Below are 22,488 nucleotides of genomic sequence, written 5' to 3' on the forward strand. Positions count from 1 at the left end.
AGAAAATACCACTGGTATATGTCAGTCACATTGTATTTAGTGTCTTATAAACTGGTGTTGTGAAGTTGATTATCCCATCAGGGAGTGATGGGACCAGCCTATGATAGATACAAGAAACTGTGCTGGCAGCAAATACAATAAGATGTCTGACACAAATGGGGAACAATACCTGCTATTCAATTCAGAAAAGGCAGAAATTGTCGTAAAGTGATTCACAACATTTAAAATGGTTTTAGAAACAGCCTTTTATATTTGGGGTTTTGTTTGAGTACTTTATGGATTTATGGACTTTTAAAAAATATTTTCATTTTGCTTGTCAAGAAGCCATTCAGTTGATCAACCCGAGTCCCAGGCAATGGTTGGTGTGGCCCCGGGGAAGTTGTCAGTATTTCCCAGCGCTTTACAGTGCTGCCATTCCATAGTATGTATAGTAGGTGCAGATGGACCTGTGCCCTTTGCTTCAATAGTCAAGAACTGTTGTATTCCCACACGATCATTCCCTCTGCTAGGGAGCTCCCATATAGGAGTTAAACGGGGTATGGGTGATCTGGATTTGTGGCCGGCACAGGTGCCTTGGGCAGGAGTTTGGTCCTGCTAAAGAATAAAGAAGAATAGCTGAATGCTTATGCAGGCTAGCAAACAAAATGGAATATGTAGGAATGAAGATGAACAGCTAGACAAAAATAGAATTGGTAAGTTCACTAGAGAAAAGGCCACCAGCCCCTTCTCTGGGGGATTAGGGGACCTCACTGCTATTGGGGGGGGGGAGTAAGAATAGATAGAAACTATAAGAACAAAGTCAAGTGACAAAAAGCAAAGGGTAGAAAAGGATAATTACGTGTTGATTGGAATCCAATAAATTAAAGTAGGGGATGGCATGAGCAGGCATTCACAGTGTACATTTTTCTGCTAATTCTTTGCTTCTTACTGGTTGTTTCACCCTTGCTTGATGGCTCCCCCTTCTCTTTTAATAGCCCCCAATCTGTTTTCTAGTAAAGCTCAGGTGAAATGACTTCAGGTTCCCCCAACCCAAACTGGGGGTATAACTCTGTCCTCTTTCTACTTTCATAATCTAACTTTTCCTGTCCTGTTCCATCTTATTTAATAATGCTTATCTCTTAGCTCTGTGTTATCTCCCTTATGGGTCGGGAAGGCTGGCTGCTTCAGCCCATTTAAAGGACTCTCTATGAGAAGACTTTTTATGGAGACTGTAATGTGGAAACGTAGTGGAGAGGGGCTCCCAGCAAGACTGGAAGCTGCTCCCACAGTGTTTGCTGAGTTGAGCAAAACTGATGTTCTCCCACGTGATATTTTCTGTACCTGGTGTGCTTCAGAGTGAGAGTCATGTCTAGATAGTCTTAAACTTGTGCAGAAATTATTTCCTTGGCCTTCCACTTCTCTGGTCTCAGTTATTAGCACCTCCCCCAGGGCACAATGTAAGATGAGGCTGGATTTGGTCCATTGTCAAAATGGTACTGTTCTGGATTTTATTCTCCTGCCCTGAAGAGTGAGATAAACATACTTTTAATCCCCATTTTTTATGTGCTCACTAGAAAGCAGACAGGGTTGTTCCAGAGTGGATTTCCTGTGTCACAGAAATCACAGATGCATAAAAGGAAAAACCAGATGTGCACAGAAAGCCTGCCTGGGCTTACACATTCTTTCATACCCAGAGTCATAGGGCTTTATGGTCTATGTTCCCAAAGCCAGCTCATTCTTTCCTATTTTGAATATGTACTCCTGCTCAGATTCAGAGTTTCAGAGCTAGGAGGAAGTAGGCACGGATCTGGGTGTTTATGCACTGGGGTATATCTCTGGATATCTTCACACATGTGGGGGCTTGTCTGCTTGAAAGTGTGGCTGTGCAGATCTAAGCAAGCTACTCTAGGGATACCCTTAAGCTTTGAACAACCTACTTGCAACCTATCAATCCTTTCTCATCCATGAGCTGCAAAGCGCCCTTTCTCCAGGGAAGCCTTACAGATTGAGTAGATCAGAGAGAGATACCATTTGCCCCAGGTATGTCTGCAAACTACTTAATCTTAGAATTCCTGAATCTTGTGCCTTCTAGAGTGAAAATGCTTAAAATCGGTGCTGTTTTTGTCCACTAGTATACATTGTGATTTTCCTCAATCAAAAGTATACTATAAATGCAAAATTATCAGTATTATTATTATTTTATTTGAAACTCATAGACTGTTTTGAGGTTGTGGAATAGAAGCTGTGTTTAGAATTGTGTATCATAGAGGTAATACAAGCCCCCAGGCCAGGTGGATGAGAAGCAGAGCAGCAAACAATTAGTAGCTGGTATCTTACTGTAGGAGAGCTAAATTCTGGAGGGATTAGTTGGGATGAAAGCAGTGGATAGATACCTAGTTCAGGGGTAACTTTTGGTAGTCTAAGCAGATCCTTGATTCATTATTTCTTGAATGCCTACTATATGCTAGAATGCCTACTACTGTTCTAGAAGCTATGGACACAGCAGTAAACAAAAATATAGACTCTAGTCTTTTTGAATTTACAGTCAAGTGGACAGAGACAGGCTATCAGTAGCAATAAGTACTAAGAAGAAAAAGCAGGGCCTAGGGTGATGATATTTTAGATAGCTTAGCAAGGGAATTTCTTTCTTAGAAGGATGCATTTGAGCAGGGACCTGAATCAAACAATGGAGCTAATCATGTGGGTAGCGGAAGGAAAATCATTCCAGTCCAAAGGAATAGACTAGGAAGGAAAGGCTGAGTCTGAAGTTGGTCCAAGGGCCAGCAAGGAGGGCAATGTGGTTGATGCTGGCTGAGCCAGGGAAGAATGGTGTGCAGTGGGGCCAGAAAGTTGACTGGCGGCAAGACTATGTAGGGCCTTGCAGTGAGGGAGGTGGGAAATGATTGAAGGTTTTGAGCAGAATAGTGATATGATGTGGCTTAGGTTTTAAAAAGATCACTCTGACTGCATGGCATTGAATAGAGTATAGGGAGGCAACAGAAACAGCAGGGAGACCAGTTAGGAGCCTATTGTGGAAGTCCAAGGCAGAGAGATGATGGACTGGCTAGGGAAGTAGTGCTGGAAATGGAGGGACATACCTGGATTCTGGATATATTTCACAGATGGAACCAAAAGGATTTTCTGATGGATTGGATATAGTATAAGAGAAAAAGAAAGGAGTTAGGATGACTCCACATTTTTGTTTGTCTGTGTGCCTGTTTTTTGAGCAACTAGAAAAATGGAATTGGCATTTATAGAGATGGGGAGAAGTAGAGTTTGGAGGGCAACCAAAAATTTGGTTTTGGACATGGTATGTTTGAGATCTGATTAGACATCCAGGTGGAGATTCCAAGTAGGTAATTGGTGACAATAATCTGGAGGTGAGGAAGCCAGGTTAGGTATAAAATGATGCTCTGGTGGAATCCGAGGAATCAATTCATTCCATGGGCTTCACCCTATTCTAACCTGGCCTGTTGGTTGGAGGTCGTCCCATACACCAAAAGAGTTAAAGTTCAATCCCTGGTCAGGGCACATACCTTGGGATTGATCCCCAGTCGGGGCACATACAGGAGGCAACCAATAGATGTTTCTCTCTTACATCAATGTTCTCTCTTTTTCTCCGTCTCTCCATTCCTCCCTAATCTATAAACATATTCTTGGGTGAGGATTTAAAAAAATAAAATAAAATAAAAGAATGAGTAGGGGTAGCCAGGTAAAGAGGCGAGAGAGGAGTGGAGTGTTCTAGGCAGAGAAAAGAGCATGCGTCAAGCAAAGAAAAAGTCTGTGTAGGCAAAGGACAAAAGTTCAATTTAGCATGTCAGGAGTGCAGAGTGAATGAATGGGGTAGAGACAGAGAGGGGCAGGTAGTGGCTGGAGAAGTAATTAGGAGCCACACCACTAAGGATCCTAATGAGCAATGCTGGGACTTGGTTATAAAAGCCACAGGAATCATTTGCATTTTAAGCAGAGGAAAGAGGTTTGTGTACAGAGTGTGTCGGTGGGAGGTGAGCCTGGAAGCAGTTAATCAGGGGATTGGAGATAGTGGCAATCTCACACTCATACTGCACTTATAAGTGTGTCCATATAATATGAAATAGGGGACGGGGTCTGCGTTGCTTAACCTCAAGCTAAAGGGAGATGCTCTCCAAGAAGCTAATTACTTTGATGGAAAAAAGACACAAAAATGCCTACATTTTAAAAGGGAGGAAGGAAGGTGACACACAGTTCTAGGGTGAGACAGTTTCCAGAAGGGGTAAACTGTAGTCATGGAGGGTTGAGGAGCCAAGACTGGAAATCAACAATTTTCTTTCTAAGTGCATCTTGCTTTGTGTACTACGTATGCTGTGCAGGGTGTGTTTAAGGTAGAGCCTAGATTCTGTGTGAAGGTGCTGAGTGTTGGGTGTGTATTTGGAAATGGATGTTTGTGGTGGGAAGTTCTCTCTGAGTCTGTGTTAATGTGCAAAACTCTGGAATGCATGCTGTGCAAGTACATACCTGCAGCAAAAAGGGAGATACGTGCACTATATGCTGGAAGAGTAACACATGCCTTTTGATGGCCTGCAGCCCAAGACACAGTCTCAGACAGAACAAACTATGGGTTCTGTTCAAATCCGGAGTCTCTTTTGGCCCACTTTGCATACAGCAGGCACTGATGTATTTGCCGAATGAATGACTGCTTCACTTTTATTAAAATTCAATTGTTTTTGGAAATTTATAGGTTTGATGACGTTTGAACTCTAGACATTTTAAGAAAAACAAATTCACAGCCAGGAACCAACATCTATTTACAAAATCTAGCAGTTTAAATCCTGTAATGAAGTTTACAGCTTGCTTGAATCCTAGCTCATGTAAAAAAAACTTTCACTATTTAATTTTATTCAGAAAACATTTACTGAACACCTCAGTCACATAGGCAGTACTGGTCTATTGCTGGTGGAACTCATTGCCCTCTCTTCTGAGCCACCTTAGTCTGGGTGCTGCAATTAAGCTTAATTATATGCTATCTTGTATTGTTCCTTAATTGTTGCATGTGCATTAATTCATTTCCACCTAGGTTATTTGTTCCTTGAGGGCAGAGACTGTAAACTTCAGGATAGGTGAGGAACTTAACAGAGAATATATGGAAGTGAGTAAACACCCACTGTTTGATGAAAAAGGAAAACAAGAAATAAAGTTATTTATGAACTGTAGTGATACATGATATGTAAGATACCTTAAGAGAAAAGGAACATATGTTGTTGTTGATTGACAAAAATATTCCTTTAATGATAAAATGTAAAATTCAAGTCTGCATCTTCATGTTAAGGGAGGGGTTTGTGTATTAATGTAATTGCTGTTGATTCTCCGAATGCGTTCATTCTTGATGTTCTTTTCAATGCAAAAAAAGAATGTTTCCTTGAGGATGAGAGTTAAATGGCAGAATTATTTTATAGCTGGATTTCTCAACAATGGCATGATTGACATTTTAGACCAGGTAATTCTTTGTTGTCTGTGTGTGTGTGTGTGTGTGTGTGTGAGTGTGCGCGTGTGCGCGCACGCACATGCATGCGCTGTCCTGTGCATTGCAGGATGTTAAGTACCATTGTGAGCCTATATTTATTAGGTGCTAGTAGAAACCCCCACTTTTGTAACAATCAAAAATGTCTTAGGGAGGGGGGTCACTGGGTGGAGGGGAACAAAGGGAAAAGAAACTGGGACAACTGTAATAGAATAAATAATAAAGCATATTAAAAAACAGCAAAAAAAAGGTCTTCAGAAAGGTTGCTCAAAAAATTAAAAATAGAATTACCTTATGACCCAGTAATTCCACTTCTGGTTATTTATCTGAAGAAATCCAAAACACTAATTCAAAAAGATATAGCACCCCTACGTTCACTGCAGCATTATTTGCAATAGCCAAGATATGGAAGCAACCCAAGTGTCCAGCAATGACAAGTAGATAAAGAAGATATGGCACGTTGGAATGTTACTCGTCCATTTGGCTATAAAAAGAATGAAATCTTGCCATTTGTGACAACATGGATGGGCCTAGAGGGTATTATGCTGAGTGAGATAAATCAGAGAAGACAAATACCATAGGATTTCCCTTGCATGTGGAATATAAAGAACAAAGAAATGAACAAAACAGAAACAGACTCAGAGGTATAGGGGGTGGGGGTGGGGAGCTGGGTGAAAAAGGTGAAGGGATTAAGAAGTACAGATTGGTAGTTACATAATAATGGAGGGGATGTAAAGTACAGCATAGAGAATATAGTCAATAATATTAGTGACTACGTATGGTGCGAAGTGAGTACTACAGTTATAGGGGGGATCATTTAATAAATTATACACTTTTTAAACCCCTATGCAGTGCACCTGAAACTATTATAAAATAATATTTAACATCAAACATCATTGAAAAAAATTTGATATGAAGCAAATTGGACATACACAAATTAAAATAGTTCCAAAATATTGAAAAAAATGTCTCCAGACATTGCCCACAGTTGAGAACCAATGTCCTATAGGAATTTTGGTTCTATTTAGATTCTTTTTCTTATTTAACCAATGGTGGGAAATAGGGGAAGGCAAATAATATTTATTGCTTCTTTGTTCTGAGCAAGGAATTATATCTACTTAAAAAAAAATTATTCCTGCAGATTAAGAAGCAGAGGTTCAGAGAGTATAAAGTAACCTGCTGAAGATCATAAAGCTTGTTCAGCAGTTTAATCAGGATTGCAGCCAGACTTGTCTGACGGCAGAGCACTTAGGCTCCTCAAGCACACCCTACTGCCTCTGCAAGAAAAACAGCATACCTCACCTTGAAGGCTAACTGCGCATTCAACAAGTATGCCCCAAAATACTTAAAAACTTTTGGTGGAGGCATTTATTACTCTTCTAGTCATTACAGTTATTTAAATATGAATATACAGGCCCACACGTGTAGACTCCGCGGCCCTTCATTACCGTTGTGCCACTGGTCTTATCTCTGAAAAACATAGAGCAGCACAATGGAACAGCTTCACTTCTCCTTGTTACAATATATTATACAAAAGCCAGAGCCTAACTGTGCCAAAAGCAACTGGTCTTGTTTACATAGGGCTGAAAGCTAATAGTTAACTTTCTCCCACTCCAGAAAAAGTAAATAATGCCTCATTTTACAACTACAACGAGTAAAATCGCGTAAATGACATAAAATGGAGAAGAAAACATTAAATCAAAAGAAAAATGGAAAGGTTGGTTCTAATGCTCCCTTTCTCTCCAGCTTTTGCTCGCGCTCCGGGCGGGTCTAGGCTGCGAGGCCCGGGTCCCTATCGCCCCGCCAAGTTCCCGTTGGTGGTGCCTGGTGTTTTCTGGCTTCCTTTCCCGCCCTGAGGCAGCGCGGCCTCTCTCGGAGAAGCCTGTCCCAGAGCCAGGCCTGAAAAATAACTGCAAGAAACTTTGGCTCGGCTGGCGGTTCAGTGCAAAATGGCACTCAGATTTGCTTAGGGGCTGCAGACGTCGGTTCCGATTTGGGGGTGGGGGGTGGGAGCGTGGGTCATAACTCGGTCAGGTTCAAGGGCGCATGTGCGCGAGGAGTCAATCGGTAACTTATTGAGCGCCCACTGTCCAAGAGCAGCCGGGGCTGTGCATCCAGGCGTTTGGTGGGTGTGCGGAGAGAGCACAGGCGCGCGTGCCCGGCCAGAGGCGCGCAGGCCCGGGGCACGCGCGCGGAGCCTGGGGCAGGGGGCGGGGAAAGGAGGTGGGGGACAGTAAGAGGGCGGAGGGGGGGTGTGTCCCAGAGTCTCGCTCTTTCACTAGCTGGCTGGCGCGCTCCTCCGCTCCCTTCCTGGGCGGGAATCCGGGCCGGGTTGTGTCCTCGGCCGCGTACGTGAGCGCAGTGTCCCGGAGAGGGAGGGCAGGCCGGCCAGGTGGGCGCGAACCGATCCTCGGTGGGCAGGCTGCCGGAGCGGAGCCGGGTGGTGGGCCGCGCGGGTGGGTGGGCCGAAGCGGTGGCAGCTGCAACCCGGAGCTGAGCTGAGCTGTCCAAGCCGGAGCTGCCCAGCCCGAGCTGCTGTTGGTGGCGAGGTGAGTTGCGCGGGGACCTCGCGTCGCTGCAGCCTGGGGACGGGGGGCGGCCCGGAACTTCCCACGCTTCGCATGCTGGCGGGGCCGGGTCAGCCGCCTGAGGCCTGGGGAGGCTGGCGCACGGGGGCCATGGCGAGTCGGGGCGCGGGGACGCTGCGGCAGTGCTTGCGCTGGCTGGGTGGGGGTGGCCGCAGCTTTCCCGTGTGCCGCCTTGTTTATCTCGCTTGCCGCAAGCTCTCGCCAAGGGACCCCCTCCCCAACTTTGAACGGCTGTCCATAGTCGTCTCAGAAGGAGATCGAACTGCCCCCTCCCTGATTCTTTCCGGCTGGGCCCCTAGCCCGGCCCAGCCCTCCCAGCGCCCCGCGCGTTCCTGCCCACTCTACTGAGCGAGCGAGCGAGTAGCGCAGCGCGACACACCCTTCACCTCTGGGGCTGGCCCCCACCCCTTCTGTCCTCTTCTGTCCACCCCCACTTCCTTCCGCGCCCTTTAATCCTGCCTCTCCTCACTGGTGGCCCCTGGCCCGCCTAGGAGCTGGCGCTGTGGGCATGTGGGGTGCCTGGTGGGGGCCCGGATGGGGAGTTTGTCATGTGCAAACAATTTCAAAGGCAGCCTTTACCCCCGCCCCCCTGCCTTGGAGTTTATGGCTCAGCGCCTTCACTTTAGGATCGCCTCAGAAATCTAAGGAAGCCCACCTGCCGGGCCGTGAGGGGGTGCCTCTGTCTCCTTGATTCAGCCAGCCCTGGCCAATTCCTGGTGGCTTTGGAGCACTTCCACCAGGCAGGCATGGTGCCAGGCTGTCAGGCGCAAGGGGTACCTATAAGCCACCACTATGTTGTTTACACCCCTCTTTCTAGAAGAGTATATCTGTTTGTAGTTTGCCTCAAAGTGAGAGATCAACAGATACTGAAGGTCTTTTTTACACCTTCCTAAGGTATTGTGTAAACAGAAGTCTGGGGCTCAAGGAACTTGAAACAAGGAAACACAGCAATTGAGTTCAGTTGCACAGGTACTTTTGAGGGGTTGCTGCGTTCTCAGCACCATGCCAGGCTCTCTAGGAGATGATAACAGGCACACAAATCTAAGGCCTTAGAAAGCTTGTTGCCAGGTGGAAGTGATTTCAGAGCTCAGGTTCAAATTAATGTGTTATGGCTGCCTAAATTACTGTAAATGCTGGGGGCAGGGGGAAATATCAAAGGAAAGGTTAGGGTTGGGGAATGGATTTACAGTACTAAGTTCTGATATAAGTTATACACTGGAGAATAACTCACTGGCAAAGGCCCAAAGGCAGGAGAGGAAGAAGTAACAGGTGTGAGAGGTCGCAAAGGGACTACCAGAGGAGAAGAGGTTCTAGCAGTGATCTCAGGGAGGGAAGATATAAAAGATACATGAGATGATGCCCTCCAGGGTTTATTATCTCATGGAGGAGGCAGGAAGACCTGGAGAGGTGGAGTAAAGCTCAATATAGGGCGAAGTTAACTTAAAATGCAACATACAAAATAGCTGCTATTGGAGTTCGGAGAAGGGAGTGTGGGCAGGAGTCCCCAGGACTATATTCCTGGAGGATGAGACCCTTGAGATGAGCCATGAGGTGTGAAGGAACCACTGCTTTCCTGGGACAAGGAGCTGGCCTTGGCCAGGCCAGGGAATGTTTCCTGAACAGTAGTAGATAAAGATGGAGAGGAACAATGGTTGAGATTGTGAAAGTCCTAGAGAGCTAGACTGGGGAATTGCACTTTATCCTGTGTGTACTGGGGCGACATGAAAGTTTGTGAGCCAGGGAGCAGTAATGTTAGGAGACAAACCAGTTAGCCAGTTACAGTTGTGAAGTCCCGAGGGTTTGTACTGGGGTAACTGGAAATAGAAAAGAGGGTGAATTTTAGAAACATTACTGTTGAAATAATCTGTTGACAGGGGCAGGGTGAAGGAAAGAGATGAATGGAAATTAATTCCTTGTGGAAATTGATTACATGCCAGGGCCTTGGAGCTGCTATAGTTGGTAACTGGAGAAATCGGAAATGTGTGTTTTGGAGAGGAGTAATTGACACTTGGGCTGCAAAGAAGTTTTGTGTTTGCCAAGATATCCAAACATAGGTGTCTTGCTAGCAACTGCAACTCCGAGGTTGAGGGGAAACCAGGGTGTGTAGTGTGGGAAAAGCTGCCAAAGCTGGGAGAAGGAAGGCACTCCTGAGATAAATGGGGTGCCTTCTTGGATATAAGGAGACAGTAGAGGATGCTAGTGAGGATCTGAATTGCCATTCAAATGACATCACCTGGACCTGAACGTGCACTTGGCAGAACAACTCTGGGAAATTGAGGCTCCAAGGAGAATGGGCCGTTTTTTCTTCTAACCATGAGGGTGATTGAAAGGGAGTAGAATGGAATTTGCCAAAGACATAAATTGGGTTTTGAAATGAGCTGATTTCAAAACCCCTGGATTTGCTCTCTACTGAGACCTTCAGGCTATTCCTGGTATACCATTCATGGGTGGGTTGGGAGCAGCAAGATGATCTAAAGGAGAAAGGTGGAAATTATGGGCTTAGGGATACTGCCTTTCCCAGGGCCAGGTCAGTCCCAACCTGGACTATTGCCAGTTCCCAGGAATCCAGCGACCTGCTGGCTGAGGTTTTTCTGGAGCTCTGAATTCTGCTTTCTTGTCGCAAGGGTGACTTAGGGTGATTTGCTGAACAAATTCCCCAAAACCCCACTTGCAAAATTTGAGGGCTGGTGAATTTGAAGGCTTATTGCAAAAGTTGCAGAATGAGTGGAGAATGTAATTGCAGTTCCTCTGCCCCACTCTTTGAGATGCAGGATGCGTGAACTAGCAGGGGAAGCTCACTTGCATAGGGAGAGGTGTCCGTCAGATATTTTTCCTTTATAGGGAATATATGATGGTCAAAAAAAAAAAGAAAATTGCATGGACTTGTTGAGCTAATTTACTCTTTATAGAGCTGTGTTTTCTGCACTGCTTTGACTATGACCTACATTGAGAAATAAGATTTACATCACAGCCTAGTACACTCAGTCATGTATATAAAAATCTAATTTAAGTTCATGAAGTACTACTTGGCTGTGTGCAAGCTTCTCTGATACTTTTATTTTCTATTCTGTTACTTTTTATTTAAAAATGCCTCTTGTCTCCCAATACATTGATTTAACCACTCTAATGGATCCTAACCCATAGTTTGAAAAACACCGTTATAGAGAACTTTCACATCTTGTAAATATTTATTAAGCTGCTCATGTGCAGAGCTACCCTTACCAGTGCTGTAGGTAGAAGGAAGTGTGAGAAAGAGACTGAAAGTGACAGGCTAGTGGGAGAGTTAAGATATACCTATGATTAAGGAGCAAGGCAAAAATGATCAAGTACCAGAATGAAAAATAAGTATCCACAGAGTTCAGAGGCCAGGGTGAGCAGCCTCTGCTGGCGTGGCTTGGAAAAACTAGACTGGGGAAGGAAGTCCGGGAGGAACCTTTTCATGGTGCTGCACAGAAGGGAGCTGTCGCATGGCAAAGGGTTGGATTTGGAGACAGACGTGGTGTGTGTAAGAGTGGCGAACAGAGAGTAGGGAGAAACTAGGCTGGCAAGGTGGGTCAGGATTAAAATATAGCGTAGAGGTTGTAAATAGGTGGCCCAAATGTGTTAAGCTTCAGACATGTTACAATTTGAACTACCCAAAGGTTTTATAAACTTGGGAACAATCCAGAAAAACCTGTGGATTTGGGATTGTCTTCAAGAATCAGGCCAGGCAGGCTTCCAGAGCTGAGTGGTGCCTGCTCCCTGGTTATGGGAGTCAGTTGTCATAGACCCAGTGCTTCCTGTTGCCTCAATCCAATCGCTTTATTTTTGCAGCCTGAGTCTTCAAGAGGAATCTGACACTATGGAACCTCAACTATTTGTGTGCAAATGATTTGCTTTAGGCAAGTCAAGGGCACTTTTTGAGTTGCTGTTGTCGGACTTTGCAATCTTTTTTGATCCATTGGAATGGTACTAATTAGAGGACTTTGAGACATTCTCTATAGGGAGGCAAATTTCTAGTGACCTCCAGATCTCTCAAACCTTCCCATTTTCCACTATTGGCTGCCATGGTTAGACCATGGCTCCTGGTGTGTGTCCTCTAAGAATGATGTCGAGTAATACTTGGTGAGATGTGAGTCATGACTGCCAAATGCCATATATCATTAGACAATCAGGAGCTTTGGTTCTGTGAGTAACAATAAAGGAATGACAAGGAGAGGCGCTGTGTCATTTCTTCTCTTGTATCCTTACTCCTAGGATGGCCCCAGGGGGTAGGCCTCCAGAATCCAGAGATTCATAATGAATACGGAATAACTGATCCAAGCCCAGGTGTTAATGCAAATGACTTCTGGAAAACTAGGCTGCTTTTAGGGCCAGCTGAAGTGAGAAAGTTCAGGCCTCTGTGGTCCGGAGACAGTTTGGTTTACCCTGGGAATCCATAACCACCTGTTAGGCATCCCCAGATGAGCTAAAGGTGAGAGCGACTGAGCAAAAGCCACCCTGTTTTTTTTTACAGGTTGCATAATCTGATATTTTAAGATTTCATATATTTATTTTTAGAGAGAGGCAAAGCAGAAGGGAGGGAGAAAGAGAGGGAGAGAAACATTGGTCAGTTGCCTCCCACATACCCCCAAACAAGGACCTGGCCTGCAACCCAGGCATATGCCCTGATTGGGAATTAAACTGGCAACCTTTTCATTCACTGACAGGCACTCAATCCATTGAGCCACACCAGCCAGGGCTGATTATTTTGAAATACTGCTTTTGTAGCTGAAGTACTTTTTACCTAAAAATGTGTGGCCCCAGGATGCAAGGATAATCAGAAGTCTGCTGAATTGGATTAAATGAAACCTATTTCCTGTTTTATATGATGGTTCGATTACTAGATCAGAGAAGTGACATAGCAGCTATGGTACACTTTGACTTTGTAGGGAAGTATTTAACAGTTTCTTAAGCTATGATGGTCCATGTTAAATAAGTGATAGAATGTGGGCTGGATGGTGTTATTAATTTAATTTGATGGTGTTATTAATAGGCAAAAAGTGTTAATTAGTGGCACTGAGTCAGCCTGGAAAGGGGTCTGAAAATGATTGCCATGGGATTCTGTTCTTGGCTTGGAGCTGTTCAACATTTTTTCAGTGTTGTGGATGAAGATCCAGAAGGTATGTTTTGTCAGTCAGCCTTGTTAATGGTAGGAGGGATTGCTTATTTAGTAGCAAGTTCAACATCATCCTGAATGAGGGTCCAAATTAAAAAAAGAAATTCAGTAAGAGGTACATGTGAAGTCTGATTTAGTTTTCAAAATTTGAATTGTAACGTGTTGAAATCTTCTTACATTCTGATCAGATAATTCCATTTCTAGAGATATAGCTGAGACCATATCCAATATGTAGATGATTTTTTATGCACAGATACTATTCAGAGTTTTTTTTTTAACTATAATGAAAAATTGGAAATAATCTAAATCACCAATGGTATGAGTGGGCTGGAAGTAGTTGTGAGTGAGCTGTATGAATGTGCCTTTATAATGGAATGTTATGGCCATTAAAAATAGTGGTTAAGAATATTTTAAAATGACATGGGCAAGTGTTTCTGCTAAAGGTTAAGGTATAGCCGTGACCGTGTGGCTCAGTTGGTTGGAGTGTCATCCCATGGCTGAAAGAAAGGTTGGGAGTTTGATTCCCGGTCAGGGCACAAGCCTGGATTGTGGTTTTGATCCCCTGTCTGGGTGTGGGCGTGTACAGGATGCTTCTTTCTCTCATCGATGTTTCTCTCCCTTACTCTCAGCCTTCCTCTCTCTCTAAAAGCAATGAAAAAAAAAAAAAAGTCTTCAAGTGAGGATTTAAAAAAGTAGTAATTACATTAAGTGCAAATAAACTGAACACTTTTAAAAAAGTTAAGGTGCATCTACAATATGATTTCAAATCTTAAACAAAAGTACATAGAAAATGACTGGGAGGAAATTACTAATTTTAATACTGAAACAATACTGGTTGCTTCTAGGTAGATCAAGTTGAGTGGCATTCCTTTTTTTTTCCACATTACATTTATTATTTGTATTTTTTATAATGTGTGTGTCAGAGTGGGAAAAACACTGCTATGTATGTATATTTAAAAATATTTTATTTTTTAGAGAAGTTTTAGATTCACAGCAAAACTGAAAGGAAGGTACGGATTTCCCATAAAACCCCCTGCCCCGACACATGCATAGCCTCCCCCATTATCAACATCCCTCCTCAGAGTGGTATATTTGTTACAACTGATGACCCAACATGGACACATCGATATTACTCAAAAGTTCATAGTTTACATTAGGGTTCACTCTTGGTGTTGTACATTCTGCATTTGGACAAATATATCATGAAATGTATCCACCATTATAGAGTATCCTATAGAGTGCTTTCACTACCTAAAAACTTCTGTGCTCTGCCTATTCGGTCCTCTCTCAGCCCCTGGCAACCACTGATCTTTTTATGGTCTTGACAGTTTTGCCTTTTCCACAGTGCTATATAGTTGGAATCATACAGTATGCGGCTTTTTCAGTTTGGCTTCTTTCACTTAGTAATACGCATTTAAGCTTCCTTCATTGCTTTTCATGACTTGATAACTCATTTCTTTTTAGTGCTGAATAATATTCCATTGTCTGACTATACCCAGAGGCAGATTTAATGGCGGGCACACTGGGCATGCGCCCTGGACCCCAACTTCTGAAGGGCCCCACAAAACCCTAACTTTACACTTTTTTCTAATGACACCAAGTTTGGTTTCATATGTGCAATTTCAATTATGTACAAGTGTACAATCGGCGGTAAAACCTGATAGTATGTTTATATTCGTTTGTTTTCATTATTTCATTACTGCGCTGCATACTATACACATACTATGCTGCATAGGCCCCACGCGGCTGCGCTACCGCTCACTGGAGCCATAGAATCGTATTTGCTGCTTTGTACTTAACAAAGTTTCTCCTGCAGTGCAGACTTAGGATGTACGCAAATACACAGGGATGTAAATTAGTTTGTGGCTATGTACTTGTTTCATTTATGGTTTTAAAAAGAGTTTTCTGTGCGTATAAATATTTTTATTTTCCTTGTCTCTCTCTTTTTTTTCAAGGGGCCCAATATTTTCTTCTGCTCCCGGTGCCTCAACCGACCTTAATCCGCCTCTAAATATACCATAGTTTATCCTAAATCTACCTACTGAAGAACATCTTGGTTACTTCTGACTTTTGGCAATTAGGAATAAAGCTGCTGTAGATATCTGTGTGCAGGTTTGTGGGCGGGCATAAGTTTTCAGCTCCTTTTTGTAAATACCAGGGAGTGCTCTTGCAGGATCCTATGGTTAGAGTATGTTTAGTTTCGTAAGAACGGCCAAATTGTCTTCCAAAGTGATTGCATTCCTACCAGCAATGAATGAGAGTTTCTATTGCTCCACCTCCTCGTCAGCACTTGGTGCTGTCAGTGTTCTGAGTTTTGGTCATTCTAATAGGTGTGTAGTGATATCTTGATTTAATTTGCATTTCCCTAATGACACGTGATGACATCTTTTTGTGTGTGTGTGTGTGTGTGCACACGTGTGTGTGTGTGTTTGGCCATCTGTAGATCTTTAGTGAGGTGTCTGCTAAGGTCTGGTCCATTTTTAAATCAAGTTGTCTGTTTTCTTATTGCTGTTTTAAGTGTTCTTTGTATATTATAGGTAATAGTCCTTCCTCAGCTGTACCTTTTGAACATATTTTCTCCCAGTCTGTGGCTTGTCTTTTATGTTTTTCCTCTTAAATACTGCTATTTTAAAAACATTTTATTGTTCAAGGACAGGATGGGATAAAGTAGATGGCTCATTCAGTGACAAACCTTGGGTACCTATCTGCTTTGTGTCACGTACTGGATGAGGCACTGGAGTCACAAAATACAACCCAGTCCCTGACCCAGTCCAGTTGAAGAAGGCAGAGCCACAGGTAAACGTGCACAGTGTGTAACCTTAGTGGTCCTCCAGGCATGCTGAGGAGGGCAGATCACAAGGGAAAAAAGTGTTGAGATTGTTCTATTGTTTGTGAGCTTAATGTGAGCCCTGAGTGGGATGAGGCTTTAAAAAATGAAATCTAATTCTCAACTGGATCAGGAATTCATCCATCATTAATCATAGGATCTAGTTTTAAGGACTTCTGCTGGTCATGGACATTTGGACCACAGAGGGAGGGGCATGATTGAAAAGAAACATAAACAAGTAAGACTCTCCACAGGAAGGCCACTAGGATGTTGTAGAATCAGGAATGACTGGCGTGTGCTCATGGGGTGGGTACACAATAGAGCTTTCAGGTATTTTCATGGTTCTCAAGCATAAGAAAGAGCAGACTTGTTCATTTTTGCTCATGGGTGTTCATCCATATGACCAGTGGATGGAACAATTGCTTTAACCTCTCTGGCTTCAGAGTCATCATCTGGAGAACGATTGTATAGAAGTTGATGAGCTTTAAGACTCCTTTTAATCCTAAAGATTAAAAGAGCAGATTTCAGTTCAGTAGGAAAAAGTATTTTCTAGGTGGCAGAGCTGAACAACAGTGGAAACGTTTGCCCATGGAAGATAGAACTTCCTGTGGTGGGAGGTGTTCAAGTTAGGTTCAGTCTGTTGAATAGGAATAATGTAGGAGAAGAGAGGACAGGAATTATTAGGCTGACTTCCAGAGTTCTTTCCAATTCTTAGTGTCAGTTATTAGGTGACTTGTCACAGCTGAAAGATAATGTGGAATAGGAGGTACACCTTCTAGTTACATAGTATTTGAGTCAATATCATCATGTAAGCTTTTTTGAAAATGTTTAAAAATGGGTAAACATTTTCAAGAGACCCTTCTAGGGTCACTTTGGAAAGGTTGAAGAGAACTCTTCCAAGATGGATCAGGACTCATCAGTTTGTGGCCACAGGGTTGCTGAAAATTGAATTTTTTTTTTTTTTAAGATTTCATTTATTTATTTTTTAGAGAGAGGGGAAGGTAGGGAGAAAGAGAGAAGGAGAAACATCAATATGGAGAGAAACATCTATCAGTTGCCTCTTGCACGCCCCCAACTGGGGACCTGGCCCACAACCTAGACATGTGCCCTGACCAGGAATTGAACCAGTGACCTTTTGGTTTGCAAGATGATGCCCAACCCACTGGGCCACACCAATCAGGGTTGAATTTGGTCTTTAAGAAAGTATAAATGTTGGGACTTGGGTGGAAATGGCAAATAACAATAATAAATAAAATAGATTGACACATGAAAGACTAATGTGTGTATTGGCCAGTTCTAGTTAGTATAGTGAATGAATCAAGATGGGGCCCCTGCTTGGCTGTGGAGGGCCTGGGAGTACCCGTGACCATCTCCTTCCTATTTCCAACACCATGGGTTTATATCAGCAGGCATAGCACTCTGAATGCCATCCTGACACGTGGGAAGAGACTGAGCCTTGTGATTGATTGCTCTGTAGGTTTAGCAATAAAGGGGACAAGGGATGGATACATTTAAATAAACTTTTAAGTGGGATTTTCCCAAAATGCATATATATAGTTTATATCAGACAATAAGTTTGTGGTTTGAGTTAAAAAAATTTCATTTTGCATTTTTACTATTTATAGCTCACATGTAGAAAATTTGATTAGTTTAATTTTGTCTAAAGTTTACTTAAATTATGGTTTATTTAGAACCTACTCTGATTATTTAAAAGTTTTAGATTTTCTTCCTGACATTTTTGGACTACTTTTTTGCTGTTGGGGGCACTGCCAGGGCTAAATCCCATAGCAAATGTTTCTTTGGGAGTTCTGGAAAGAGAGTAGAGGTTCATCTCATTTACAGAGAATATCACAAGATGGTTTCTATCTCCACATGGTCCAGGCTCACATTCTGGCATTTGAAAAATCAGTGTCCAGCATGAAAGTGCTCTCTCTTCACATGGAAGTAAAGCAATTTGGGGGTGCATGACCTAGGAAATGACAGTTTAGAAATATGTAAAAATAAAGGCAGAACTTAAAAAAAAATTGTTATTGTTATTATTATCCTCACATGAGGACATTTTTCCATTGTTAAGAGAAAGAAAGGTGTGAAAGAAAACATCAATTGGTTGCTTTCTCTTGTGTTCCTTGACTGGGCATCAAACCCGCAACTTTTTTTGGTCTACAGAACAACGCCCCAACCAACTGGTCCACAGAACTTGCTAATTTTAGAACTAAATTTGGAAATCTTTGTGCGTTGGTGATAAAGGGCCCAGTTTTGCTTTATCTCAGTATCATTTGGACCCCACACAGTGCATGGCACATCTGCTTTGCTTGGTAAGTTGCCGTGAACAGGTTCCCTGGACCACGTAGGGTGGTACAGGAAGGCCTTACCCTACCATATGCTCTTTTTAAAAAAAGCAAAATACAATAAGAAGTAATAGTTCTCAGCCTTTTTTGTCCTTTGAGTATTGGAAAGTCATAAAACACTTTTAGTAAAAACAACCACATTCAGCGTTTTGCAATGTGCGGGGGGAATGAGAAACTCCCTCTCCTCTTTCTATTTTTCTTCTGTTGCCGAAAATGAATTGCTCTTGGTGTGCTGTTCTTAAATTCCTGTGTCCTCTATCCATTTTAATCTTGTTATCTATTTTTATGGTGACTGTCGCTATGGTACTCTGTGCTCTTTACATAGCATAACAGAGTTTTCAGATGTCTGATAGGACAGCTCAAAGTTCTGCTGCAGCTGGCAGAGAAACTGTGTTTGAGTAGTTTTTTTTTTTTTTTCTAAATTTGAGGTATAATTTGCATACAGTGGAATGCTCAGATCTTAAGTGTGCTGGTTAATCAGTTTTGACAAATGCATTTCAAGACAGAACATTTCCATCACCCCAGAAATGTTCCTCGTGACTATTTCCAGATTATCCTTCCCCCAACCAGAAGGCCTACAACTCTGATTTCTGTCGCTCTAGGATAGTTTTGCCAACTAGGTCCCTAATATTAGATTTTGTGTTTCTGAGGACTTCTTATGTAGTAGAGGGGGCTGTGTGTGTTTAAAAATCAGTATCCCATATGGTTAGTCCTGGTGAGTCAGTAATACTTTGGAGGTTTTTCTCAGTGTCCACAGGATCCAGATTAATGTTAGGAACAAATGTGATTGGGCCAGGGCTGCCGTTATTGGGGTGTGTGTGTGTGTCCAGGGCTGCTGTTTTTGGGGAGTGTGTGTGTGTGTGTGTCTGTCCAGGGCTGCTGCTTTTATTGGGGTGTGTGTGTGTCTGTCCAGGGTTGCTGTTCTTAGTGTGCGTGTGTGTGTGTGTGTGTGTGTGTGTGCGTGCGTGTGCATGTGTGCGTGTGTGCGTGTCTGTCCAGGGCTGCTGTTATTGGTGTGTGTGTGTGTGTGTGTGTCTGTCTGTCCAGGGCTGCTGTTATTAATGTGTGTGTGTGTGTGTGTGTGTGTGTGTGTGTGTGTGTTGGAGAGCTGGAAACCTCAGCTAGAAAAACTGGAATGATTCCTAGGACATCCCTTTGGATTACCCAGAAACCCCCAACACACTTTCTCTTTTTTTTCCTGCCTCTTCCTTGAACTAGCATATAAATTTACCAGTCCTCAGAGTTACAGAGTTGGGCTTGTAATATTGAAACAAGATCCGAGTTGCAAAGCCCAGTGCTTTGCACGGCTGAGCTCTCAGCCTCCTGGGAAGCCTGTGCCCCAGACATATTACTGAAATGCACTGAACAGGGTTAGTTTTTTCTTTCTTTCTTTCTGTCTTTCTTTAAAAAAAAAAAATTAAATGGTTAAGTGAAATTTTATTACACACGTAGTACATGAACACCTTCACAGGAAAAAGAGAATGCAAACCTTCCGAAGCAAAAAATATCTTTCTTGACAACCACTCCTAATCCAGCCCTTCCCAGAATTCAACCATGTCACAGGTTTGTTGGTATATTTCAAATGCTTTTACATATGTTCATTTATACCTATAGAACTTTAAAGGAGTGAAGTGCATTGCACTGCAAGAATTGCCCCCTGCCCCGCTCTGCAAGGGTACATTTTGGTCATTGCTTTCTGTCCTTCTTGATTTTGTTTAACTCCTGAAGGGCCTTTCTTAGAATCAGGAGGCTAAACCATTGTTTAGCCTTCCCCTAATTGGTAGACATTTAAAGTTATTTCTAAATCCTCTACTGTTACAAATGTTGTTAAAAATAAACTTGGCTGCACTTGTCTCTTTGTAACACAGGTGAGTGTTTCTCTCTAGGGCAGTGGTCCCCAACCTTTTTGGCACCAGGGACTGGCTTCGTGGGAGATAGTTTTTCCATGGAGGCGGGAGGTGGGGGCTGGCGTGGAATGGAGCTCAGGCGGTAATGCAAGCAATGGGGAGCCGGGTGAAACTTGGCTCACTTGCGGGCTGCTCACCTCCTGGGTGGCCCTGTTCCTAACAGGCTGTGGACATCGGTCCGTAGTTCAGGGGTTGGGGACCCCTGCTCTAAGGTAGATACTGAGAAAGGGGAGTTACTGTGTAACAGGGACTTTTAATTTTAATCCTGAGGAAGATAAACGACCAGGTCAGTTCCTAGTTTAGCCTTAATGTAGGCCATGGCATACTTGAAGCGTGCTGACACAAAGCAATTGTTTCCTAAGGCCAGGGCGGGATTTAGGGTGTGCTGGCTGGGTGCCCCCACGAGTTAGCACTGGCTGACTGGGGGGTTTGGGCCCCACAGTCAGATCTGTTTGGTTCCTCCCTGAGGACTTTGGCCTGCATGTTGGTTGTGGCTGTGTGCAGGAGAATTATAGGACGAGTTACAGGACTAGTGAACAGTACATGGTGACTGGATGGCAAATTCTAAACCCGGTTCATTCCCTAACAGGAGGCCAACACATTTGTGGTTCTTCTCTGTGCCATCTTTAGAATACAGAGTGCCATACCTGTAAAGGCTCCAGCCCGGCGTGAGGCGTTTGGAAGCATTTGAGTGTCCTTAGAAAAAAAAATCTAGATAGAGCACTATCATATACTTTTATGAACAGTTTTATTTTGTGTGAAGAAGGGTAGCATGTGTCTCTGGATTTACACTTCCTGACATCATCTCTAGAGCTCAGAGAACTCCTGGAAAACATGAACATTTGTTGTATCAGGCCAAACTCATGCCGTTAGAAGCCAGTGTAGCAAGCGAGGGTTTGGCTGTGTCCCTCTTGAAGGACACATGCTACTGCCACTGGTCACCTACCTGGGGAGAGGCAGAACCCTTATGCAGCCTTAATTATTTCACGTGCATTTGCCTTTCAGATCCCTTACACAGATGTTAATGAAAATAGTCCTGGATCTGACCCCAGGGGAACCCCACCGTTGCATTCAAGCAATTGCCCAAACCTAGTAATGCATTTATATTGCCTTCTTTCGGGGTACGGAGGCACCTTCTCTTCTGGTCTCCTGTGAGTCCGTGAGTGTTAGTAGGTGCTCCCTTTTCTATCATTTCAGGATTTGGTGACAAAGTTAGCGTCCCACCGTATCGCTCCCATTTGCTCGATTCTCACACAGCCCCCCTGGCCTTGAACTTTCTGGATGCTTCAGCATGCCTCCTCCCCCCATGGCCCATGGAGGGGACTCGCTTCTGTTTTTACAAGTTATCTTTATTGTTGGGCAGCGACCAGTGTTCCCAGTGGGGACAGCTCTCTAATTTTATAGGGTTGTAGGTGGCAGTGTGTTTTGCTTTGATTTTAGTACTTTTGCAATGGTGCTGGACAAAATGAATTTTTGTCTGTTTGTTTTGGCCTTTGTGAGCTCAGGAGGATAAGTCTCATCTGCAGTGACGTAGAGGTCCCTTTCCTGGATTCTGGCTGTTACCACAGAGCTCTTACATGATTTTGATTTTTTCTTTTTTCCTTAAATGTATTGCACTGTCCTTGTCAATGTTGAAACTTAATGGCTTCTTTTCCCCCACCTTACACAAAGTCTTCCCTGTAGTCATTCCCTAAGTTTGGCTTGTTGCTACTCAGAGTTTGGTGCCTTTTTATTTTTTTTTAAGGTGAACATTTATTGAGTACTTTGTGCCAGGCACAGTGCTCAGTACTCGAGGTGTGTTTTTAAAATTCTTTCCTAGTGTCCTTTCTCAGAGAGGAATCAGCATCTCTAGGAAGAGGAGCTTGGTGACTGAAAAATCAAGATACTGTTAGAAAGAATGGCATTACCCCGTCAAAGCCTCAAGTTGCCCTGTGGAGTAGGAGCCACTGTATTTCTCATTTTAGAGGTGGGGACACTGAGGCCCAGAGAGGTGATGTAATTTGCCCAAGGTCACATCATTGGGAAGATAGAGTTCATTTGCAGCCCTGAGTGTGTCGCTGTGCAGTCTTTTGGGGATATTTATAGAAGTGTTGAATAAGAATAATTGTAGTCCTGGTCCTGGGGGAGCCCCTGCTTGTTGCTTTGCTGTTGTAATGCCCGTTTCATTTCCCTCCCATGCCCAAACCACCAGCGCCACATTAACCT

The 22,488-nt window shown here is 43.4% G+C and overlaps 1 protein-coding gene across 2 annotated transcripts in view; it reads left to right on the plus strand.

Moving 5' to 3' along the window:
- Positions 1-7,750: 7,750 nt before the first annotated feature.
- Positions 7,751-22,488, plus strand: part of ZNF395 (zinc finger protein 395) — a 41,069-nt gene continuing 26,331 nt past the window's right edge. For both annotated transcript variants that reach the window (XM_090289030.1, XM_090289031.1), the window contains exon 1: positions 7,751-8,025. The gene's annotated coding sequence lies outside the window, so the exon portion shown is untranslated. The remainder of the gene's footprint in view (positions 8,026-22,488) is intronic.

The sequence above is a fragment of the Furipterus horrens genome, unplaced genomic scaffold, assembly GCF_987537825.1.
Source record: "Furipterus horrens unplaced genomic scaffold, mFurHor1.1.pri manual_scaffold_10, whole genome shotgun sequence".
NCBI classification, from domain to species: domain Eukaryota; kingdom Metazoa; phylum Chordata; class Mammalia; order Chiroptera; family Furipteridae; genus Furipterus; species Furipterus horrens.